At 38.2% G+C, this 22,348-nt stretch overlaps 1 protein-coding gene across 5 annotated transcripts in view; it reads left to right on the top strand.

Annotated features, from left to right (window-relative positions):
• The window catches only part of Add3 (adducin 3), a 110,947-nt gene that overhangs the window by 50,472 nt on the left and 38,127 nt on the right, over positions 1-22,348 (top strand). Inside the window, exon 1 of one of the 5 annotated variants that reach the window (XM_059256605.1) lies at positions 9,515-9,635. The exons of the other annotated variants lie outside the window; for them this stretch is intronic. The gene's annotated coding sequence lies outside the window, so the exon portion shown is untranslated. Of the gene's footprint in view, positions 1-9,514; positions 9,636-22,348 lie in introns of those variants that run through there. 5 annotated transcript variants of the gene reach the window in all.

Here is a 22,348-nt window from a genome sequence, read left to right as displayed (position 1 = left end):
TCTCCCAGGTGCCTTGTTAAACACTCTGTTAACAGTGTCTTTTCCCTCTTCTCAGCCCTTCCTGTTGAATCTAGCATGCTTATGCTTGATGCCTTGAAGGTCTTTAGCCCATTGACTGGCTGGGCTTTCCCACAGTGAGTGGGCCTTAGTCTACTGACCTTGATGCCAACCTAGAACATTCCTGTGCCTCTTTCTGTGGTGCTGACTATGTGAGTAGAGTTTGACCAGCTTTCATGATCCTTGGCCTGAATTACTTGTAAGATTGGTTAACTCAGGGTAAAAACAAGTATTGTTTCCAGACAGCATGTAAATGACTCTTGGATTTCTTTTCTTAGCATATGGGTCAAAGATCAAAGTGGAAGTAAAAGCACATGACACAAAGTTGTGTAGTTTGCTAATAGATTATAAGTTTCTTATAAGTAAAAATATACAGACCACTATAAACTGTTAATCAGTGACAATTTCTTTTATATCAGTTGCAGTGTCATATTTTAATGTTAAGTAATGCTGTATATAAAATACAAGTTTAAGCAGTATATTGTCAACTGGGTGCCTTTAATCCTAGCACTCAGGAGATAGAGGCAGGTGAATCTCTGAGTTCAAGGCCAGCCTGGTCTACAGAGCTTGTTCCAGGACAGCCAGGGCTACACAGAGAAGCCCTGTCTCAAAAAAACAAACTGAAGTATATTGTCTTTGAATGTCTTTTCCCTCCCCCTCACATAGCATTTATGCTTTTTAAATCAAGTTCCAAGGTAGCATCCTTGGAACCTTTCCCAATGCTTTTTTCCTCTGAATCTATAATACATGAATGGTACCACAATAGCACATTGTACTACCATTGTTTAAGAAGTTTTCTCCTCCTCATATACACTAAATTACTAACTTTTTAGGGTTGGAGCATTCTCTCATTTTGTTTCTTGTAGTCTCTTCCATGCTACCTGCTCTACTGTGCTGCATAATAGGTGTGAAATAAATTCTTGTTAGTAGAACAAATGAATTCAAGCAGAATGTAGAAAAGAAATATTTTATTGGTTTAAATTGATTTACCAATTTAGACTTTAAACATAAATTTAAACATCTAAATTCAGAGTGACCATTTGGTAAGTACAGCATAGATTTACCATAGAGCAAGTTGAAACTTTAGTAATACTTGGGGACAAAATTCAAATCAGAGATATTTATAAAACATTTTTGCTTTGGTTTGGTTGTGATGAAATCTTCTATCATGCTACCAATTTGCCTAGTAGCTGACAAATCTACCAGCTTTAGAATGGAAAAACACCTCAAGATACTTTTCACTGAAGACAGAGTTGTGCATGGGCTGAAGAATGAGGGTGGACGTGGGAGAAAAGTATCTAAACCTCTTTTCTGTCTCATGCATCTAAGGAACAGTGTGATGTCAGTGTCAGAGGATGAGGAGTGGCCTTGTGAGTAGCAGTGCATTCTCTGCAGCTCAAGCTCCTGCTAAGATGGTTACTTAAGTTATCATTTGTCAACCTTGCTAACAGACAGCAGTGCTGGATCTGCTTTCGAGGAGGACCTGTACAACCACCATTTATAATAGTACATTCCCTAAGATTAAAAAGAAAAAAAGAGCATTTACAAGGACAAATTATTGAAAGTGTAAAACATTTCAAAGTAATTTGTTCAATAGAAAAAGCAGCAATATGAAAATTCTTCCATGGCCTCATGCAATAGCTCAAAGCAGGTGATATTTTAATAAGCAATTGCAGGATGAATGCATTCTTTAGAGCTGCTGAACAAGTGGGCCTACCCAACCAGTAGTGAATACTGAGCACAAAACCTCTAGAAGGTAACTTCCTCATTGTGTTGTCATAGTTAAAACTTGAGCAGAATACCTCGGAAATTATTTAGAAAACATATTTATGGCTATAGTGCATTTTTATGGTTTTGTTTTGGGTTTTGGATTTTGTTGTTGTGTTGTGTAGTTTGGTTTTTTGTTGTTTTTATTTTTTTCTGGGTTTTTGGGTTTTTTTTTTTTTTTCTATTATCCTATCACTTGGGAGATTTAAGCAGAAGGATCAAGAGTTCGTTGCTAGCAGAGAGTTCTACATCAGTCAGGACTACAGGCTGAGACCCTTGTCTCAAAACTGAAACAACCACATCCTAAAATCAAAGCTGATATTATTCACAATTATAGAGGGCTTTTTTAATATATACATTTTAACACAATTATAGAGTTTTCTTAAAATTCTCAGTGGTTTTGTTTTGAGACAGGATTTCACTATGTAGCTCTGGCTGGCCTGAAACATGGTAGATAGATCAGGCTGTGTAACTCACAGAAATCTACCTGCCTCTGCCTCTTGAGTGCTAGGTTAAAAGTATTCACCATTATGTGTGGCCTACCTTTTGAATTCTGGATTATCTCTTTTAACAATTAGCAGTGTAGCAAGTGTTAGAGAGGCAAAGGACATCATTTATCATCCATAATATTTTGCTAAGAGGCCCTGCCTTTAAGTAGCTGAGCATCAGGTATACCAGTGAACAGAAGGTATGAATAGGTGTAAGGAGTGCTATGTTGGAGGTCAGCAGAGGGTTGTGAAGCTTGAGGCTTATAAACTGTGGAGTGGTAGCCGCCTTTTATAATCCATCTTCATGGGACAAGTAAAGCCAGTATTTTCCTCAGATGAGAAATTGTCAGACAAGAGTTGCAGTTCACAAACCCAGAGAGGCAGCTTGTCTTCCTAAGTTACCAAGGGTTGCCTTGAGCCTCCCACAGTTCAGAAGCATCTCTGACTCAGGCTATTGGACGGCAGACTGTTCTATGAAGCTGACCCTACATGGAACACAGCACGTTGGCTTTGGCTACCTTTTGCCCAGACTTTGTCTCTCTTTGAGTTTTGCTCTCTCAGCTAAATCTTTTGTACAGTTTGGTTGTCCCCAGAACTGAGTTTTCTTTAATCAAAAGTCTCCACACTAAGTATAAAATTGGCCTATTAAAAATTGTCTATGATTAAGAAAACACTTAAAAGTTTATATATATTACGGTGTGTGCGTGTGTGTGTGTGTGTGTGTGTGTGTGTGTGGTCAGATGATAATTTGTGGAAGTTGGTTCTTTCCTTCCACTGTGGTATTGTAGAAATCAAACTCAAGTCATCAGGCTTGATGGCAAGTGTGAAGACGTCTTGCCTACCCGTGTCTCTGTTTTTAATCTTGATTCTACTGCTTTTTTGACCTTACTTACTTGCCCTCTCTGGTTTTAATCTTTTCTGTAGGGTTGTATGTAAAGCACACAACGGTCTCCCTTATTCCAGTGGTGCTTCTCTGATGACATACGTCTTTGCTCATTTACTTTACTGTCCCATGCCTGTCACTGTCCTGTTAGTGTTTTGCTTCTTGTTCTTCTGGCGCTTTGCCTTCTTGGTGAGTGTTCCATCTTAGTTTGCTGCTTGATTGAAACTGAATACCTGTTCTAAGATACATTCGTTCATTATGCACTTACAGATGATTCCAGCAGTGAGGCTCTGGACTAGACTTGACAAGTGCTTCCAAATAAGTAGATGAGTCCCTAGAAGAGGAGCAGCTAGCCATCATGAGGAGTTCTGTAATGTAATATTTAGACCACTGTTTCTCAACATGTGGGTCATGACCCATTTGCAAATTTCTATCTCTAAAAATATTTACGATTCATAACAGTAGCAAAATTATGGTTATGAAGTAGCAATGAAAATAATTTTATGATTGGGGGTCCCCACAACATGAGGAACTGTATTAAAGGGTTGCAGTGTTAGAAAGATTGAGAACCACTGGTCTAGACAAAGCAACTATGGAGACATGGATGAAGGAGCTTTAACTTAGCTCAGTAGGCCAAGAAAGAGGCTAGATTTATAAGGCCCAGAATGCTTCCTTGGTTCCTTGGTGAAGAAAAGGAAGACCACATTAGGCAAAATGAGTTTTTCATGCAGACAGTTAAAGGGAAAGTATTTACATAATATCTAGTCACTACACAGTCAATAATCTGTGCCTCCCCCACTCCAGTTCTGGTAGCAAAAAGGAAGTATCTTTCTCTCTTTTCCCAGATACAATTTTACCACTATCTCCCTTAACAGTGAATAGAGGATTCTAGCCAGGCCTGGAAAGCAGAGACAGGAAGATTGCAAGCTTAAGGCTTGCCTAAGCTACAGAACAAGTTTATGGTCACCCAGGGCAATCTAGCTGCCTCAAACCAAAAAGTTAAAGAAAGGAAAAGCCCGAACTGACGTACTCTGGTGATCGAGTGGCCAAATACTCTAACTGTTGTGGTAGAACTCTCATCCAATGACTGATGGAAGCGGATGCAGACAGAGATCCATGGCCAGGCCTCAGATGGAGCTCCGGGAGTCCAATCGGCGAGAAAGAGGAGGGATTGTATGAGCGAGAATTGTTGAGACCATGATTGGAAAAAGCATAGAGACAACTAGCCAAACTAGTGGAAACATGAACTGTGAACCAATAGCTGAGGAGCCCCCAACTGGATCAGGCCCTCTGGATAAGTGAGACAGTCGATTAGCTTGAACTATTTAGGAGGCCCCCAGGCAGTGGAGCAGGGACCTGTCCTTGGTGCATGGGCTGGCTGTTTGGAACCTGGGGCCTATGCTGGGACACTTTGCTCAGCCTGGGTGAAGGGAGGAAGGGACTGGACCTACCTCGACTGAATCTACCAGGCTGAGCTGAATCCCCAGGGGAGTCCTTGCCCTGAAGGAGATGGGAATGGGGGGGTGGGCTTGTTTATAGCTGAGAAAACTGAGTCTCAGACAGCTGTGTTCTTCTGAGCCAGGTCTCTCCAGCTTTTGCCTTCATTCTAGAATGGAGCAAGAGCTGCTACATGAGCTGTGTATCAGGTTTCTGCCTTTCCAATAACTACTGACTAGTTGAGTGCCCTAAAGAGGCAAATCAGAACAGTCTAAATTTTGCTTTATTCACTTACAAAGTTGAGTAATTGAAGTAGCTGAGTCTATAGTCACTTTTAACTTGTGATCTCTTCTTAGGTTCCTCCCATCTAGATGATTCATACCTGCCAGTTGTCATTCTTTGTGACCCAAGTATAAGCTATGTAGCACAGCAGGATAGTTTAATACATTGGTCTCAAAGGCTTAGCTATTGAGATTGCTTCTGGAGCAGTAGGGCAGGACCTGTCTGGAAAGAAGTATGAGGGAACATAAGGGGATACAGATAATATTGCATACCTCTATAGGAATTAGGGTCATCGAGGTACACTTAGCTTTTAAAATATCATTATGTAAATTTTACATTGAAAGAAAATAATGAACTGTAGTTAGTGAAGTAACTTGAAGTATTTGGGAGAAATGTACTGATGCCTCTAATTTACCTTAAACTGCACTAAAAATAAAATGAATAGATGGATAGAGGAGTAAAGAGATGATGTGAAAAAACTGGTACACTTCAGTGTTTTGAGCAGACCCTAAGCAATGTTTGTATGATGCTTGATATAAAATTCCTTCAAATTTGATATATGTTTAAACATTTTATAATGAAATAATAAATGTATAATTAAAATATAAGAGACATAGAGAAATGGCTTATAAGCATATTCTGCTTTTCCAAAAGACCTGAGTTTGTTCCCCAGCAACCAGATGGTCCATCTATAACTCCAGCTCCAGGGATTCAGATACCTGGCCTCTACAGGCACCTACACACATGTGTACATATTCATGTACAAACACATACACACACAAATATTAGAAATAAAATTTAAAATTATAAGCTTTTTTTTGCATACTCACTTTAAAATTTCTTATCAGTAGCCTTAATAAAGATTCTTGCTAATGTAGCCCCAGCCCAGAGGCCATCATGGATTGAGTCTAATAAGCAACTTATTAATTTATAAAGACAGGACCCCTTTGCCTTAGCCCGTCTCATGGGTGAGGAAGTTCCTTCCCCTGGGTATTTGAAGCTAGCCCGAGAGTCTCACAGAGCTGGAATTTGCCAGACAAAGTTTTAGTCACTAATGGTTATACCATACTTCTAGAGGTAATGTCATATGAGCAGAGATTAAATTCTCTTCCTCCCCTGTATGTCTTCAACTAGATGACATTTACTGGGAAGGAAAAAGCCCTGGTTTTGGTGATGTGTTCTATTTTCAGTCTACCACATATTTAAAATGCATTTATTTAAAAAATGAAGCTTCAGGCTTTCAGGACTCAATTGAGTTTCTTTTTTAAAAAAATGCCATCTTTTTCTTTTAACTTTCATGATAACTAGTCATAATCATTTTATGTACTGAAAATAGAATTTATTTTATACAGGAAAATATAACAATAGTATTTTACAAAGATTTAAATGACAAATATTTCAGATAAAATTGGAGTTGAAGGGCAGAGAGGGGGCAGAGATTAACTTTTTGAGTTGCATGATTCCATATTATGATTGTTAAGTCCTTTGTCACTCAATAAGAGGGTTTTTACTTAAAATCCACAAAGCTGATGAGTGAAAGGAAAGAAAAATTTCACTCCTTGACCATTATCCTAAAAGACTGGATCTATAAATATATGTGAATATCTGAAATAGACAGGTGTATGTCAAATAATGGCTGAACCAACTAGAAAAACTTGCTTTACTGCATGATTATGGTATGAATAACATTTGCTGATGACTTTTACATTAAATGTCTAGGGTGTGTTGTGTGTGTGTGTGTGTGTGTGTGTGTGTGTGTTCAAAAAAGTATTAGCCTTATTTAACATCTTAGGGGCATGTGGATTCCTAAGAATGTCACACCTTGTCTATACCAATAAATCAGTGTGTCTATTTTTGTTACTAAATCTGATGTCATTGGCAGATTTTCCTCTCTATTGGAAGGGTAATACTCAGAAATGAGATTTCTTTTAATGTATTTCTTCTCTCTGTGATTGGGGTGTTTTGAGTTTTTAAAACTATGAAATAATACTGACAAGCTCCAAGAAAACTGAATCTGGATTTCATTTTGTCTCTCAACTCTGTGTGATCTTGTGCACATTCCTGACATGTTACAAACAGCTTGTGTCTCTGAATGTGCAGTATCAATTTTCAGTGGTGAAAGCCCCAAAAGGAAACAGACTGAGTCCTCCATGCACAAACAGCTGGGCAGTTGTGGATGGAATTAATTGCTGATATGTATTGGCTGTGTTTTTCTTCTCCTGTCATTTCCTTTGCAGCTGTGAAAGTGAATTTTGACTTGAAAACAGACATTTCCAGCAGTATAAATCCAAAAAGTATCAAGATGAGATTCTTCTAATTAATACCCAGCTGGCACCTTTGAGTTGTTCAGTGTTGGGGGTGGGACAAGGAAGAGCAAAGGATGGCAGTAGGTGATTCATAATTAATGAATGGTGGAAAATAACTAAACCAGGCACTTGCACTGCAAAAGGAGTTTTTGGAATGGTTACTTTTTTATTTGTTAGAGGTGACCTCACAACCTAAGAAAAGCTAGATTAACGAGTACCCCCTTCATTAGATCCTTAAAGAGGGTGTTTCAGGCCATCTCTCAGATGTCCAGTATCCCATAGTAATTTATTCTTTCAATATGGGGTAACAGTTGTTGAAAATAATATGATGATATTTATCATTAAACATATTTTCCTCTCGAAACCTTTTCTGTTGTTTGTTTTACATTGTGTGTAAACAATCCATGACAACTTAAAAGAAAAAGAAAACATGCTTAGCCAAGTGGTGGTGGTGTACACCTTTAATCCCAGCACTTAGGAGGCAGAGGCAGTTGGATCTCTGGGTTCGAGGCCAGCGTAGTCTAGAGAGTGAGTTCCAGGACAGCCAGGGCTACTAGAGAAATCCTTCTTGAAAAAAACAAAACAGACCAAAAAAAAAAAAAAAACCCAAAAATAAACAAAGAAAAATGTGCTTGGATATTTTAATCAGAGAAAACTATTCCATTGTATGATTATGGAATTTGAATGAAAAATTAACTTGCATCTCTGAATGTACATATGAAAAAAGTGGTATTTGTTAAAAATAACATTAAATAAATAATTATTGTGTAGTGATAAAATTAATACTGAAAAACTAAACAGATTTTTTTAATATAGTGCTTGTATTTTTATTCCATAGAATATCTTACTTGGAAAAAAAGTCATACAAAAATTTTTAAACTAAAATTCTTATAAAATTTGTACATAGATGACTGTAGAAAAATTTTGAAATATAATGCATATTAGTTATCTTCATCAAAATTAATTTCTTTTTATGCATACATTTTAATGACATACCAAAGCAAGTCCATAAAATCACATCCTTTTCTTTTTTATGTATTATGTGTATATGTTTTGTGTATGTGGGCTTGTACATGTGCTGAGGCTCATGTGTGGAGGTCTGATGACAACTTGTGGGAGTCAGTTACCTCTTTCCACCATGTGTGTTCCAAGAATCAAGCTAAGGTCATCAGCTTATTAGCAGCAAATGACTTTACCCACAGAGCCTGACATCCTTGCTTTGAAGGCAACTCTTGATAATTGTAAATGTAATGCTTTTATTTTTTCTATGTCGGTAAAAGTAGAGAAGTGGTGAGGAAGAAAAAATGGATAGTTTGTGTTTGTGTTCAAGTCCCCTAAAGTAATATTCTAAAGCAAGCTGTGTTTCTGACACCTTGAGATATGTAAAAACTGCAGTTGCTAAACTTAGAAGCTAGCATGGTTGGACTTCCTTTACAATAGTCCACTTCCACCTACCAGTGTGTGGATTGAGCTGCCTGGGCTATCTAATGATTCTGTCTCTTTTCAAACAGAAATCAGCCTATAGTTCATGCTCTGGCAGGAAAGCTGATCTCCAAACACGGACTTTTCCTCTGTTATTTTGGGAGGAATTAACCAATGAATTTTGACTCTGAGGCCCTGGGAAATGTTGTGGCAATATTAATGTGCAATTTGCTCTGACTGAAATCTGTCTGGGTGTGTTGTTTCCCCCAGAGTGGGCTCCACCCTGCACTAACCACACCGTGTAGATAGCTTGCTGTTTAAAACAAAGATCATTTTTAGGGCAGCATTGCATCAGAATTGCCACATGAAAATGAGTTTAAGAAATGTACAGAGGCTCCAGGGGTTTTGTAAGTAGTGGGTTATGTATTGTTATACCTAGAGCTACCAGCTTAGGAAGGAAAGAAAGCCGATGGTTAATGTTGTGCCAATTACTAATAGCATGCAGTGTTTGTCTTTGGGAGTAAGCTGTGGCTTCTCACTCAACTGATTGTTTTCTTTTAGATCATTTGTCTGCTTTTTATTTTCTTATACTATTTATCTACTTGTTCTTATTTTTAACTGTTTGTGGGTGTCATTGGCTGTTTCAAAGGGAGGAAAATACTAGTAGTCTCCAAGTGTGCTAATTTTCCAACATTAAAGTGTTTAAAGAAGGGTTTTGTACTGAATTTATTAGTCATTTTTATAGCATAATTGGGCAGTACTGCATTTCGAGACATCGTGGCATGAACTTTGTGTGTAAGAGTGGGTTCATCGAATTAAAAAAAAGGCAGCCTCTAAAGGCCCTTTATTTCTGTCATAATGATGCTTTGTCCTGTTGCTATTGGGTATTTGTTGGAAGAGTTGGGACAGGCTGCAGCCCAAAGTTCTGTTCCATGCTTGGGCAGTTCCGCTGGTTCCGTGCCTCTGTGTTCTCTAGAATTTATGACGTGGATGGTAAGTTGAACTGTAGGAGAATTATTGTTCAGCGAGGTCCATGTTGAACATTTTTTTCCCAACCTTTCTCGTCAGATGTCTGGGTTTTGTTTGTAGCTGAGCTTTAAATGTCTGTAAAGTGTTCAGTTATGCACTGACCAACATGGGCATGTTGAGAGAGGCTGAGATTGTGACTTGTTCTCTGTGTTATTTGTTCATTGTGTACTCTTTCAGGGGTAGACACACCCATTTAGTGCAAGCAAGTTTAACAGCTTGCCTTAGTCGAAATCATAGTTGAATGTTGAAACTGGCGGATTTCTGTAAAGCTTTTGAGGTGACGTTGTGTCATCTTTTTTGTTTTTAAACTTCCTGGCCACCATTGCCTTGCTTCACCTTCCTCTTTGTTACTTGTTTTAAGTTAGCTATCTCGAATTTAACAAGAAGGGAAGAATAAAGTCAAGTCTGATATCACTGAAGAATGCAATCAAGACAAGTTTACTTTGGACATTACTTTCTTCACCTATAAAATTAGGAATTTGGGTTAGCCCCCTTAGATATTTTCCAGATTAGAATACCCTAAATCTCTTTGTAATGACACAAACTTGTCCAGAAACCTCAATAGAGAGTGTGTTAGAACTAAGCAAAGATTGTTTAGGTCCCAGTCCAGGGTTTCTTATAAATGACAGGAAAACCAAAGCTGTGCTTTCGAATGTGTCTGTCAGGGATTTAGGACATTTGTTTTTTAATTATCTAGGGTGTAGATCTGGCTGTATGTCACCTCCCCATCAAAAAAAATGGATTCCAAGTGGAAATGAGGCCAGCCCATGTGGTGTAGCTGTTCCACTTCTTTGAACATCCTCTTTGAACATCCTCTGTACTCAGCATGCAGTTATCTGTATGGACTTGGCTAAGTGGCTTTTAAACTCCCGCCCCCCAATGTGTTTTGCATCAAAACCCAACCCACACGTGTATCACTCAACCTTGGAAATAAATTTCTCATGTAATATAGAAAACAGTCTGCTGTTTTCTGTTTCCTTTGAACAACTCTGCTGTGCCTTTACCTGTAGGAAAAGAGAATTGGACTTGAGCTTTTACAGTTGTGCCAGAGTAAAATTTGACACCCAGTTTGTTGGTAAATGTTTAATTAGATTATTTTAAAGTTCATTTTATTCGGAACCTTTATTTAAAAATCAGTAGTTAGTATCTCTATTAACACTCTTATTTTTCTTATGATAATTACATAATATAAAAAATAGTGACTTTTTACCTTGCCTTATGTACGTGCTCCCCAAACCCTGTTCGCTCTAGGGATGCTAAACAAATTTCTCCTCATTCATGCCCTAGCTTATCCATGAAAACTGATATATAGACTACGGTATGAAAAGGGTTGTAAGGTCTTTTCTACAGAAGTAGCTATAATGGTAAGTATAACTAGGTATAAACTGTCAGATTCCCAGTGATAAATATCTTCTTTACCTTCCTTACCAAGAAGTTGCTGCCCAGGGCTTTATAATCCTTTTCTCTGCTTTAATGTACATTTGTTGTTATTGCTATTTATCATTGTCATTACATACCTTAAATGTTTTTATATTGACCAAATTTTTCATTATAGTGTTCCTTTAAAGAGAAGATGCACATGTAAAAAGGTGAAGGAATATAAAAGAATGTGTGACAAAATGTCTCTTTACTACCCTAGTCCCCTTAACTTTATTTCCCAAAGGATAATTTCTTCTCTATATTTCCAGAAATTTTCAGTGAATATGTGTATGTCTGAATAGGTCTGTTTCTACTCAAATACTTGGATGACTTTTTAAAATCATGTAAAGTGAAGCTATACCTGCTCTTGTGTGTTTAGCTCCTACTTCCTAAGGAGCTGTCTAGTAAGTGCTGTGTACTGCTTCAGTGTATGCTCAGATGAGCTCCCGATTGATTGTTCTTATTTTGATGTGTATCTGGATTATTTCCAAATTGCTTCCCATACATTCCCTCTATTGGATGTGCTTCTGCTGTCAGTTCTTCTACCTCCATTGTGGGACAGAGCCCGTGGACTGCTGTGAAGGATGACAGTGTTTCATAGGAACAGAAATCCCTCACCCGCCTTTTCTCATCTGATTAGACAATCAAGAGTAGGCCCCTACTCAGCCATGCATGAGAGAGTAAGAACTGCTCCAGAGGGGAATAATTTTCAGTACAACAGGGAAAGAAAAGAATGTAGAAATTTGAAGTTGGGTAACTTGATTGTAAAATTATAGGATTGCAGGTGGGTCACTTAACTTCTTTTTATCCTTTTTCACCATCTGTAAATTGAGAAGTTGGATAAATGAGTTTTAATGTTCCTTCCAGCTTTAATATTTACATAGTTTTTTGATGGAATAGTGATTTAACTTACAGGACCCAAATTATATAAGATTTCTGTTACTGAAATAGAAAACATCATATATATATATATATATATATATATATATATATATATATATATATACACATATATGTATGTTTTATATATCATATATGGGCTGTAATTTATTTGACATGCCATATGGCCTAAACTTTTTGAAAGTTTAAGGGGGTAAAGAGACAGTTGAATATTATTCTATATTTTTACAGAAACTGTCCTTTTCTGACAGCTCTTTTTCAATATTATAAAACTCATTCCAGAAGTAAAACCAAATCTTTTGATCAAACTTTAATAGTTGAGAGAAAAGAATACAGGGTGACACTTGCTTTTAAAGTGGGTCCTTATAACTTTAATGAGTCCCAACCTTTAAGAGCTAATCCTAGGGCTTTTCACTTTGGCTCCAAGGGCCAGTGAGATGGCACTTGCAGCAAAGCCTGATGACCTGATTCAATCTGTAGGACCCACGTGATAGAGACAACCACTTCCTACAAGTTACCCCGACCTCTTCACTTGTTGTAGTATGTGTACACACACAAATAAATGTGACATAAAACTTTACGAATTAGCTTCAAGAGTTACGTTTAAAATTGTTTTAAATTTTAACCCTCTCATTCTCCTCCTTGTCTCCTTAAATGCCAAAATCATCACTACTTGATGTGATCAGTTTTCTAACTTAGTGCTGAGGAAGCAGGCAGAAGTGAACTGTACAGGGTTATCCTGTCAGGAAAGTTAAAAGGTAACACGGGCTGGGATTGTTGCCGCATCATACATAAGGTATCCAGCATTGCCTGTTTCAGTTTTCATCTCACTGAGTTGGATGCGAGCTGTTCTAAGCATATGACATAAGAACTGCATCTGTGGTTGCAGCTGTGTGGTAAGACATCTCTGAAGACCTGGAAATAGGGGAGTCTCTGTGCTTGTGTGTGTGTTGCACTGACTTCTTGGTGGAAGGCTTGGTATACCTTAAATAAGTGTACTTTAAAATCGGAGGTTGCTGTTTACCCGAGTAATGCTAAGTAACTACTGCTTTCTGTGGTGACTAGCATATAAATGGCAAGTTTATTACTGTCCTAGAAGCCTAGCGCTGTGTACATGGTGAGTGCCCTGATGACTGAGATAGCCCCACTGGAATCTCCTGACCATTCCTCTTCATTCTTGTTTTGAGAGAGGGCCTCACTGCATAGACCAGGACTTCCTGAAACTCCTAATCCTCCTGTCTCAGTCACAGATGCTGGGATCATAGGCAGGTGGCACCATGCCTGACTCCTATTCCTTTGTTGTTTTCTATTATCAACTGGCCTATAAAAGTTGGCAGAGAAACTTGTTAAAATTTGAGTTTATGAAGACAAAGTGCATTTTAAGTGTTTTTAAAGGGCTGCTAGAGCAGTTTCAGTACTATCACAGTGCTCTTCTGTATGAGGATCTGCTAGGGACTATTCCTTATTAATCAAACTAAAGGAATTAAACAGTGTTGTAGTACTTGAACTAGTAAGTTAAAGTTCAGTTGTTCCTACTAAAATACAGAGATAGGGAAGCTTGTGATTATTGTGCTTCATACATGGTTTCTTTAAACAATTGCTTATATGAAATGAAAGCTTGGAAATGGGATGTACTGCACTTTGAGGACACATCCTGATAGCTTCTTTGTCAGTTATTCCATCTATTGTGGCATTTACAACTAAGGAAGTTCTCCATGGTTGGGAATATACAGGATGCTGCTGTCTACAGGATGTTGAACAAACTTTGCTTAAACATTTGAAGTCATTTTAGGAAAACAGTTCAGCAATAGCAAAACGGACAAATAGATTGTGGCTTGAGCTGAAGCAGAAATCCGTTTTAAAGAGAGGGATAAAGAGGAGGAGGAAGCAAAGGAGAGAGAGATAGGGAACAGAAACAGATTCATCACTACTCTGCTCTGATGCAGCCCTCCCAGTGTTTGCCTAGAGTCCTGTGACACACAGTGGGAATTCACTTCCTATCAGGAAATGCTGATTTTCAATGTATTATCTCGTTGAGACAACCACAGTGAACAATAGGCTATTAACATTGTAGAACAACAAGTGTCATAGCTAAGCCAATATTTGCTTTGTTTTGAGTATTAGTCTAAAAAAAACTTTGGCTGGGCTTCAGAATCCATTGGACCATCAGTAACTGCTGAACATAATAAGTCATGGTGGTTAGAAGGGGCAAGGCAGAGAAGGGTGCTGAAGCCCAGGGGACCTTTGCAGGCCCGCTCGCCCGCTCGCTCTCAACACTTGCCGAGCAGAGACAAGAGTCAGTCACATCACACAATCCTCGAGGGCACACAAAATGTTCATTTAAATTTTAAACGTCATGAATTGGTGTAAAGCAGGGGAAAGCCTCAAATTCAATTTTCTTTTGAAATGTCAAATCCTCATGTGCTGTCATTTTCAGTTTCAGATGTTTGCAATTAAAAATTCATTTGCCAATACTACTTACTTGGGAGTTGGCAACTTTTTTTCGATGTGTATGTGTAAGTACCTGCATATATGTATATACATCATGTGTGTGCCTGGTGCATAGAGTTCACACAAGAAGGTGTCGGATACCCTGGAACTGGAGTTAGAGGTGGTTGTGAGCTGCCTGGTGTGGATTTTGTTTGTGAAGAAGTTCAGATCTTTTCTTTTTTTTGTTTTTTTTTTTTTGTTTTTTTGTTTTTTTTTTTTTTGTTTTTGTTTTTCGAGACAGGATTTCTCTGTGTAGCTTTGCGCCTTTCCTGGAACTCACTTTTGTAGTCCAGGCTGGCCTCGAACTCACAGAGATCCGCCTGGCTCTGCCTCCTGAGTGCTGGGATTAAAGGCGTGCGCCACCACCGCCCAGCTGAGATCTTTTCATTCAGATCTTCCTGTGCTGTCTTACTCCAAACTTTCTCAGCAGTCTTCAGCTATTGACTATCCGGTGCATGTCTTTCATTTGGGAACTGCAATAAACTGGTTTTTACTATCAGTTATCTTTTTCTTACGGACATCTTTTATTCTCTCCATGCTTAGACTAAGAAGTCCTGGGCTGACAAGGTGGCTCCATGGGTAAAGGTGCGTGGTGCACAAACGTGGTAACTGAGTTTCATCCCCAGAAAGCACGTAAAGGTGGAAGGAGAGAACTGACTCCACAAAGTTACCCTCTGACCACCACACACATGCCATGCCATACCCTCCCCCATGTATACACACAGTAATAAATAAAATTTAAACTAGAAAGTTCTTCAAAGAAGGAACTAGACTGCTGCCTATATTTCTTTATGCCTTTCCCTAATACCTAAATTAATGTGTGCTATTTGGATCAGTAGTGTTTTCAGGATTTAGTTTTTGTTGTTATTTTGTTGTGTGTGTGTGTGTGTGTGTGTGTGTGTGTGTGTGTGTAGGTGTAGATGTGTGTGTAGGTGTAGGTGTAGGCCAGAGTTATCATCAAGTCTCTTCCTGTCACTCTCCACCTTACTTGTTGAGACAAGGTCTCTTTCTGAACCTGGAGCTCACTGATTGGGTGAGACTGACTTAACCACAGAGCACCAGGAATCTGCCTGTCCACACACCCTTCCCCACTCCAGTGTTTCAGTTACAGGTGTGTGTCTTGACTTCTACATGGGTGCTGGAGTTCCAAACTCAGGTCCTTAAGTACTAAAAGCACTGATCTACTAAGCCATCTTCTCAGCCCCTGCTTTCTTTTTTTAGGGTAATATTTTTATAGTATTGTTTGTATCTGGTCTCAAAATATTCAATACATATAGCCTTTTAAAATTGCTCTTATACTCTCATACTTCTCTTTAATGATTTTGAAGTCAAATTAATATATTTCAAATGCAAGTCACAGTATTCATTACCTCAAACCAAACCAGTGCCTTGGGTACCAGAGCAGTTTGCTCAAACCTGAAGTTTGCTGTAAACCTCTGTCCTAGTTTCTTCTTAGGTTGGTAGAGTGTAATATCAAGAGTCAGTGGCACTATTGCATAACTTTTATGTGCATAATAAAATTAGTTATTGGTCCAGTTTCTCCACAGATAAGACAAAATACTTTAGGAGCAATGGGGTACAGTGGGGAAAGGCTAATTCTGGTAAAGGGGGGAGTGAGTTGGCTTTGAATAAGACCTCAAAATACGCACTGATAACTGATAATAGAGATGAGAAGAGAAAATAGTCTAGATGTATAAGAGATGTGGCCAGCCTCTGGGGGAGTGGCTGTTAGGAAAAACTACTTCCCACTAAACCTAGGAGGGACTGACCTTTGAAGCCTCTTATATACCCATTTTTCAGAGCCTGAATATTGTTTAAGAGCACAGCACCACCACCACCGTGATTCCTAATGTTCTGTACATTTGTTTTGTTTTGTTTGAGACAGCTTCATTCAGCCCAGGCAGGCCTGGAACTCACTAAGTCAAGAATAGCCTCCACCTCCCAAGTGCTGCGGTTACAAGCATGCATACCACCCTTCCTCTTCCATGCAGTGCTAAAGACTGAGGACGGTGTTGGGTGGTGCATGCCAGCTTTACACTCTGACTGAGCCCATGGAGGCAGTGCATGACTGAACTACATCCCTAGCCTCCTAAGTTTTTCTTTTTTTATAATTTATTAAGACTTATTTATTTTATGTATATGGTGCTCTATCTGCATGTACACCTGCAGGCCAGAAGAGGGCATCAGATCCCATTATAGGTGGCTGTGAGCCACCATGTGGTTGCTGGGAATTGACCTCAGGACCTTTGGAAGAGCTGCCAATGCTCTTAACCACTGAGCCATCTCTCCAGCCCCCAATTTTTTTTTAAGTTTTTATTTTTGTGTGTGTTAGTGTTTTTGCCTGCATGTATATCTATATGAGGGTGTCGGATCTCCTGGAATTAGAGTTACGGACAGCTGTGAGCTGTTATGTGAGTCCTGGGAATTGAACCTGGGTCCTCTGGGAAAGCAGTCAGTGAGTGCTCTTAACCACTGAGCCATTTCTCCAGCCCAAGTTTTTCTTATAGATAGGACTCCAAGATGTCTTTCTACCTTAGTGGGAGGGGCTAGGGAAATAGTATTCTGAAAAAAAAAATTGTAATAGGTGGCTTTGTGCTCCTCAATAGCAGCCAAAGACCCCAAGGGTTATAGTGTTGACACTATCTTTAGATGTTTAAACCAAACTCTGTAGCCTTTTACAAGAATATAGCATTATTCCTTGACAATAAAAATCTAAAGTAGACACAACATATTTGCCAAACTCTGGAGAACTACTTAAATTACTAAGCCATGATGATGGCTTTTTATTTGATAATAAAGTATTTGATATAGGTTTTAAGTCCAACTAAATAGGCACTAAAGAACTAAGCTAAGTCTAGTCTGTGAGCCTCAGAGAAACAAGAATCCCACTTCAAGCTGAATTTAAGCTATAGCTAGCAATCATGTGAATGGCACAAAAAAGTTATTCTTTATTATTAAAGTTTATCTTCAAGTGAATTATCATGAAAACAGGGCTCAGTATTAAAAATATTACAAATTGCTTAAAATTGTTATGAAAACAAGCACTCCAGTTTTTCCTCTGTTTATAACCCTGAATGCATATTTATAAATCCCTTAAAAATGAACCAGAACTTAAGATATTATGTGTCTATTTTCAAAGACAATCTATTTACTGCCCATTGGTTTTAAAATTTGTGTCTTACCAAAATCTTTAAAGGAATTTCAGAAAGTGTTATTCATATTTCAGAACTTTTTTATATCAATGAATCATGTGATCTCTAGTCAACATTCTGTGTATCTCCATAATATGAAAAGTATTAAGTAAGATAAAGTTGAGGGGTTTGGGCAAGTTAGGTTCTATCTCTTAGGACCTGTTTCTTCATGGAGAAATGATAGGCTAAAACAAAACAGTAACACCTCATGTTCTTTTAAACTTTAACACCAAGTTGTATCAGAAAAGACAATGTTTCTTGTAGAAATTACTTATATTCTTAAATTAATGTTGTTTCTCAATATCTTTAATGATTCTTCATCTTCTAAAAATCAGCATTTCTGTTGCTGGTTTTAAAATAGACTCCCACAAATTAAATGATGAGTTGGTTTAATATCTCTTCCCCCATGAGTTTGATATTGGACTTTTAAAATCCTCTTAGATTTTCCTATTTTTTTTATCAAAACTTGAGTTCTCAGATAGTTTGGAAATTTGGGTTGTTTCTCCCTTCTCATTGTCTCCTCACTGTCTCTGTGCCAGGAGAGACTGAGTCCTCTCGAAGGTGAAGGAGTTAGGTGTCCTAAAGCATCAAGACACAAACTCACTTCCATTCCTTATTCTTGTCAGTAGTCCTGCTTTTCACAGCTAGATCTTCTGTATCAGACAGAATCTAGATCTCTTCAAATGAATCTACACAGCAATTCATGTCTGACATAGTTTGGGGTAAAATAACAGGGCACATATAATCTAGATAACCAGGGTCCAGAAAAAGCCATTCCTTTTTAAAGTTCAAAATTATAAAATTATAATTGTAGTCTAATTTCCACTTGTAGACCATTGAATTTTGTGAATCACCAGGGATTTTGTTTGTTGGTTACTGATTTGATGAAAATTCCTGAGGGCCAGACCCTTTATTTCATTCTTCTGGTATTCAGATAAACTTCATTTTGAAGATAGCCAGTCCATGAAGATACATTATTTTACAAAAGAGTTCATATTTAAAAATGGGAACCTTGATTTGATAGGAAAAGAAGTTGAAAAAATTTGCCAAAAGATCTTAACAACTTTAGGTCTAAATGTCTCAAACTTTGGAAACATCAGTGGAGGTAAAGAGAATTATGGTTCTAGAGCCAAACATAAGAGTGTGAGCTTAGGTAAATACTATCTCATCTTTGCTTGTTTCCTGTGGTAGTTTGAGAATGGCCCCCATGGGCTCATATGTCTGAATGGTTAGTCCCCAGTTGGTGGAACTGTTTGGCAAGAATTAAGAGATGTGATCTTGGAGGAGATCTGTCACTGGGGGGTTGGGTTTGGGATTTAAAAAGCCAACACTATTCCAGGTGGCCAACTCTGCATTTTGCTTATGGATCAGATGCACGCTCTCAGCTACTTCTCAGCTTCTCCTCCAACACTATGCCTGTCCACCTACTGCCACAATCCCACCATGATGGTCATGGACTCACCCTCTGAAACCCTAAGCCCCCAATTAAATGCTTTCTTTTGTAAGTTGTGTTGGTTATGGTGTCTCTTCACAGTAATAGAAAGGTAGCTAAGACATTTCCTTATCAATATGTTGGGATAACCGCACTCACCTTTCAAAAGGGGTTATTGTGAGATTCAGTGACTCAAAACATGCTCCATCATTAAAGCAGTTAAACAGTTATGGGAGCTCAAGAAATGTTGGCTACTTAGTGAACGTTTCCCTTCTTGCTGTATTTTTATTCCAATGTGGTTTGGTGAAAACACAGAGTAAAATAGGACAGAGTGGCTGAACAAAGATTTAGAATTCAGGTAAATAAACCCTTGAGAAGAGGGCAGTTTCTTCACAAAAGGCAAATGGAAAGAGCCCAGTTATGTGAACAGTGAATTTGAGGGATTTGTCAAGCCCTGGCATGTAGGCAGAACACAGGGACAGGGTGCTTTTGGCAAAGGGTAGTAATTGGTAGAAGTCCACATAGAGAAGCAATGGGAAAGTTTAGCATTTGAGTATTTGAAATTACGCAGTAGAAAAATAAGGAAGGAATTTAGGTCACTCAAGAATGATTTAGGGGGTCTTAGAAATTAGTGATTCAGCAACACTTTTGTCTGTTTCTTAATAATTAAGTAAAGTCAGATATCAGTGTGGGATCCAGTAACAACATGAACTTGACGCTAAGGTGCACTAAGCCAGCTTCTTACACTTTCTCATAACTGGAGGGACCAGAGTCAGCATGCTGCTAAAGCTTCAGACATGGTGTAAACAGTTTCTCATGTAGAGAAAAGGGCAGAAACCCATGCATACATGGCAAGCATGTAAGCCGAACAAGTGACATTTGAAATCCACCCTTGCTTAAGTGAAAAGGACAGTTCTTTAAACTAATATTTTATGATCTGATACCTACTTTAACATTTCAGCTATGGCAAAAACAGTAAAACCTGTTGTAACTTGTATTTATGATTGGAATTCATTTTGAATTATCTTCACAGGGTTTTACAAAGATATTTTTGTTCAGAATCTAACATGATAACGTTTTCTTGGTTCACATTTCCTTGGATACTTTTCAGTCTGATATACTTAGCAAAGGTTACAGCATGGTGGAAAAACACATTGTCTTTATATCAGATGTTTTGTTCAAATTACTACTTTAATGTATTTTGTTAGTTAGGCAGAGCTTTGATTCTACAGAAGTGTGCTCTTTACACTGTTAGGAGAGTAAAATGTTCCCTAAGTACATATTAGGATGGAAATTCCATTGGAATAGATTAGTTTACTAGTGCTATCATAACACAATACAAAACTAGATAGCTAGAAAGAACAGCATTTTATTATTCTTTTAGAGTTCTGGAGGCCTGAAGTGCAAGGTGTCTGCAGACTGGTTCCTTTGGAGCACTGGTTCTCAACCTTCCTGACACTGCAACCCTTTAATACTGTTCCTCATGTTGTGGTGAATCCCAACCATAACATTATTTTTGTTGCTATTTATAATTGTAATTTTTCTACTGTTATGAATCATAATGTAAATATCTGTGTTTTCCGATGGTTTTAGGCAACCCCTGTGAAAGGGTCATTTGACCCCCAAAGGGATAGTGACCCACAGATTGAGAACCATGTTTTAGAGGTTCCAGGGAAAATCTAGGCCATACCTCTTCTGGCTTCTAGAAATGGCCACCGATGCATATACATAGTGTTTCTAGGTTTGCAGCTCGTTGCCTCTCATCACCTGCCCTTTGTCTGTCCGCATGTGCCTCCTCTGTCCAGATCTTTTATTTCATTACTAGAAATAAGGTCATGTTCAGAGGTTCTCAGGACGTAAAGGAGCTTGGGGACAGTTGTTAATCCAACTCAGTATAAATGCTCTTTAACTTGTGATTGGGTTACTTCCTATAAAGCCTTCATAAATTGAAAATGCATTTCGTAAACTTACCTAGCAAACACAATACCAGAGCAGCTTAGTATACTGTAGAGTACTGACTGTGTTTTTAGTTGAGTGGGTAACCAAGAGCAATGGATTACTGCCTCCCAGTAGCAAGAGAAAATAACCCTGGACAGAGAAATGGCTCAGTGCTTAAGAGCACTTACTGCTCTTGGTTCCCAGCACCCACCTAGCAGTTTACAGCTATCTATAATATCTATCATTTCAGTCCCAGGGCATCTGATGCCTTCTGCTGACCTCAGGCACTGCTGCATGCATGTGCTGCACAGACATACATGCAAGCCCCCATACACATACAATAAAAAAATAAAGAAGTTTTTTAAGAAGAGAGAGAAATATCCCATAGGGTGGCGAAAGCACCAATATTACATGTTTAATGAGTATTGTCTTATTTTTCTGATATCAGAAGTTAATTAATAAAGATTTTAATTAACTTGAGAAAAAAAGAAACTATCCCACTGTATATTGTGCTAGGCCTATAAAAAAGATCAAAATTCGAAGTACCATTTCTGTTGAATATATATTGCTCTCACAATATCATGAAGTTAAAAAAAAAATTGTGAGTCAAACCATCCTAAGTTGGAAATTATCTATTCTCTATGGAATATCAAACTTCAGCTTTAGGGCTGGCAAGATGGCCCAGTAGATAAAAGCACCTGCTAAACAAGCCCATCAACCTAAGTTTGACCCCAGAGCAAAAGGAAGGAGGGGAGAAACAACTCCTGAGGTGGTTCTCTGCCCTCTACAGGAGTGCCTTGGCACACAAATGTGCTCACACAAATAAATAATAAAATAAAAATGTGAAAAAAAACTTGAGACCTAAAGGATGATTCTTTTGGCAAACAAAGATTTGAAAAACTGCTTTTGTGGAAAAAAATAACATTTCTGGGGTTATGGAGAATATCTTTTTGTAGACTTCACTTAAAAATCATCATCAGGTTTCTGTCCTGGCAGGTTATAACCAAAAAATATTTGAAGTAATTTCTAGGCACCATTTCCTGCACTTAATGAGTTGCACTTCTATGGCTTAGCACTAAGATTTCCAAGAAGAAATCAGATGGAGTTGTGATTATGTGGGCCCTCTTACAAGCCAAAATATAAAGGCTTGGAAGGTCTTGTTCAAATCAGACCCCTTTGTAGTAAAAATGTGTTGACTTTAGCAGCTGTGTTTTATAAGTTATGAGAAGGAAAGCCAAAAGTCTCTAGCTGAAATACCTGAAATAGAGCAAAGTCTCCATTAAATTTTTTGTGTGTATTTTACTCCA

Source organism: Peromyscus eremicus, chromosome 1 (assembly GCF_949786415.1).
Source record: "Peromyscus eremicus chromosome 1, PerEre_H2_v1, whole genome shotgun sequence".
NCBI classification, from domain to species: Eukaryota; Metazoa; Chordata; class Mammalia; order Rodentia; family Cricetidae; genus Peromyscus; species Peromyscus eremicus.
This window is presented reverse-complemented; position numbering and strand designations above follow the sequence as displayed.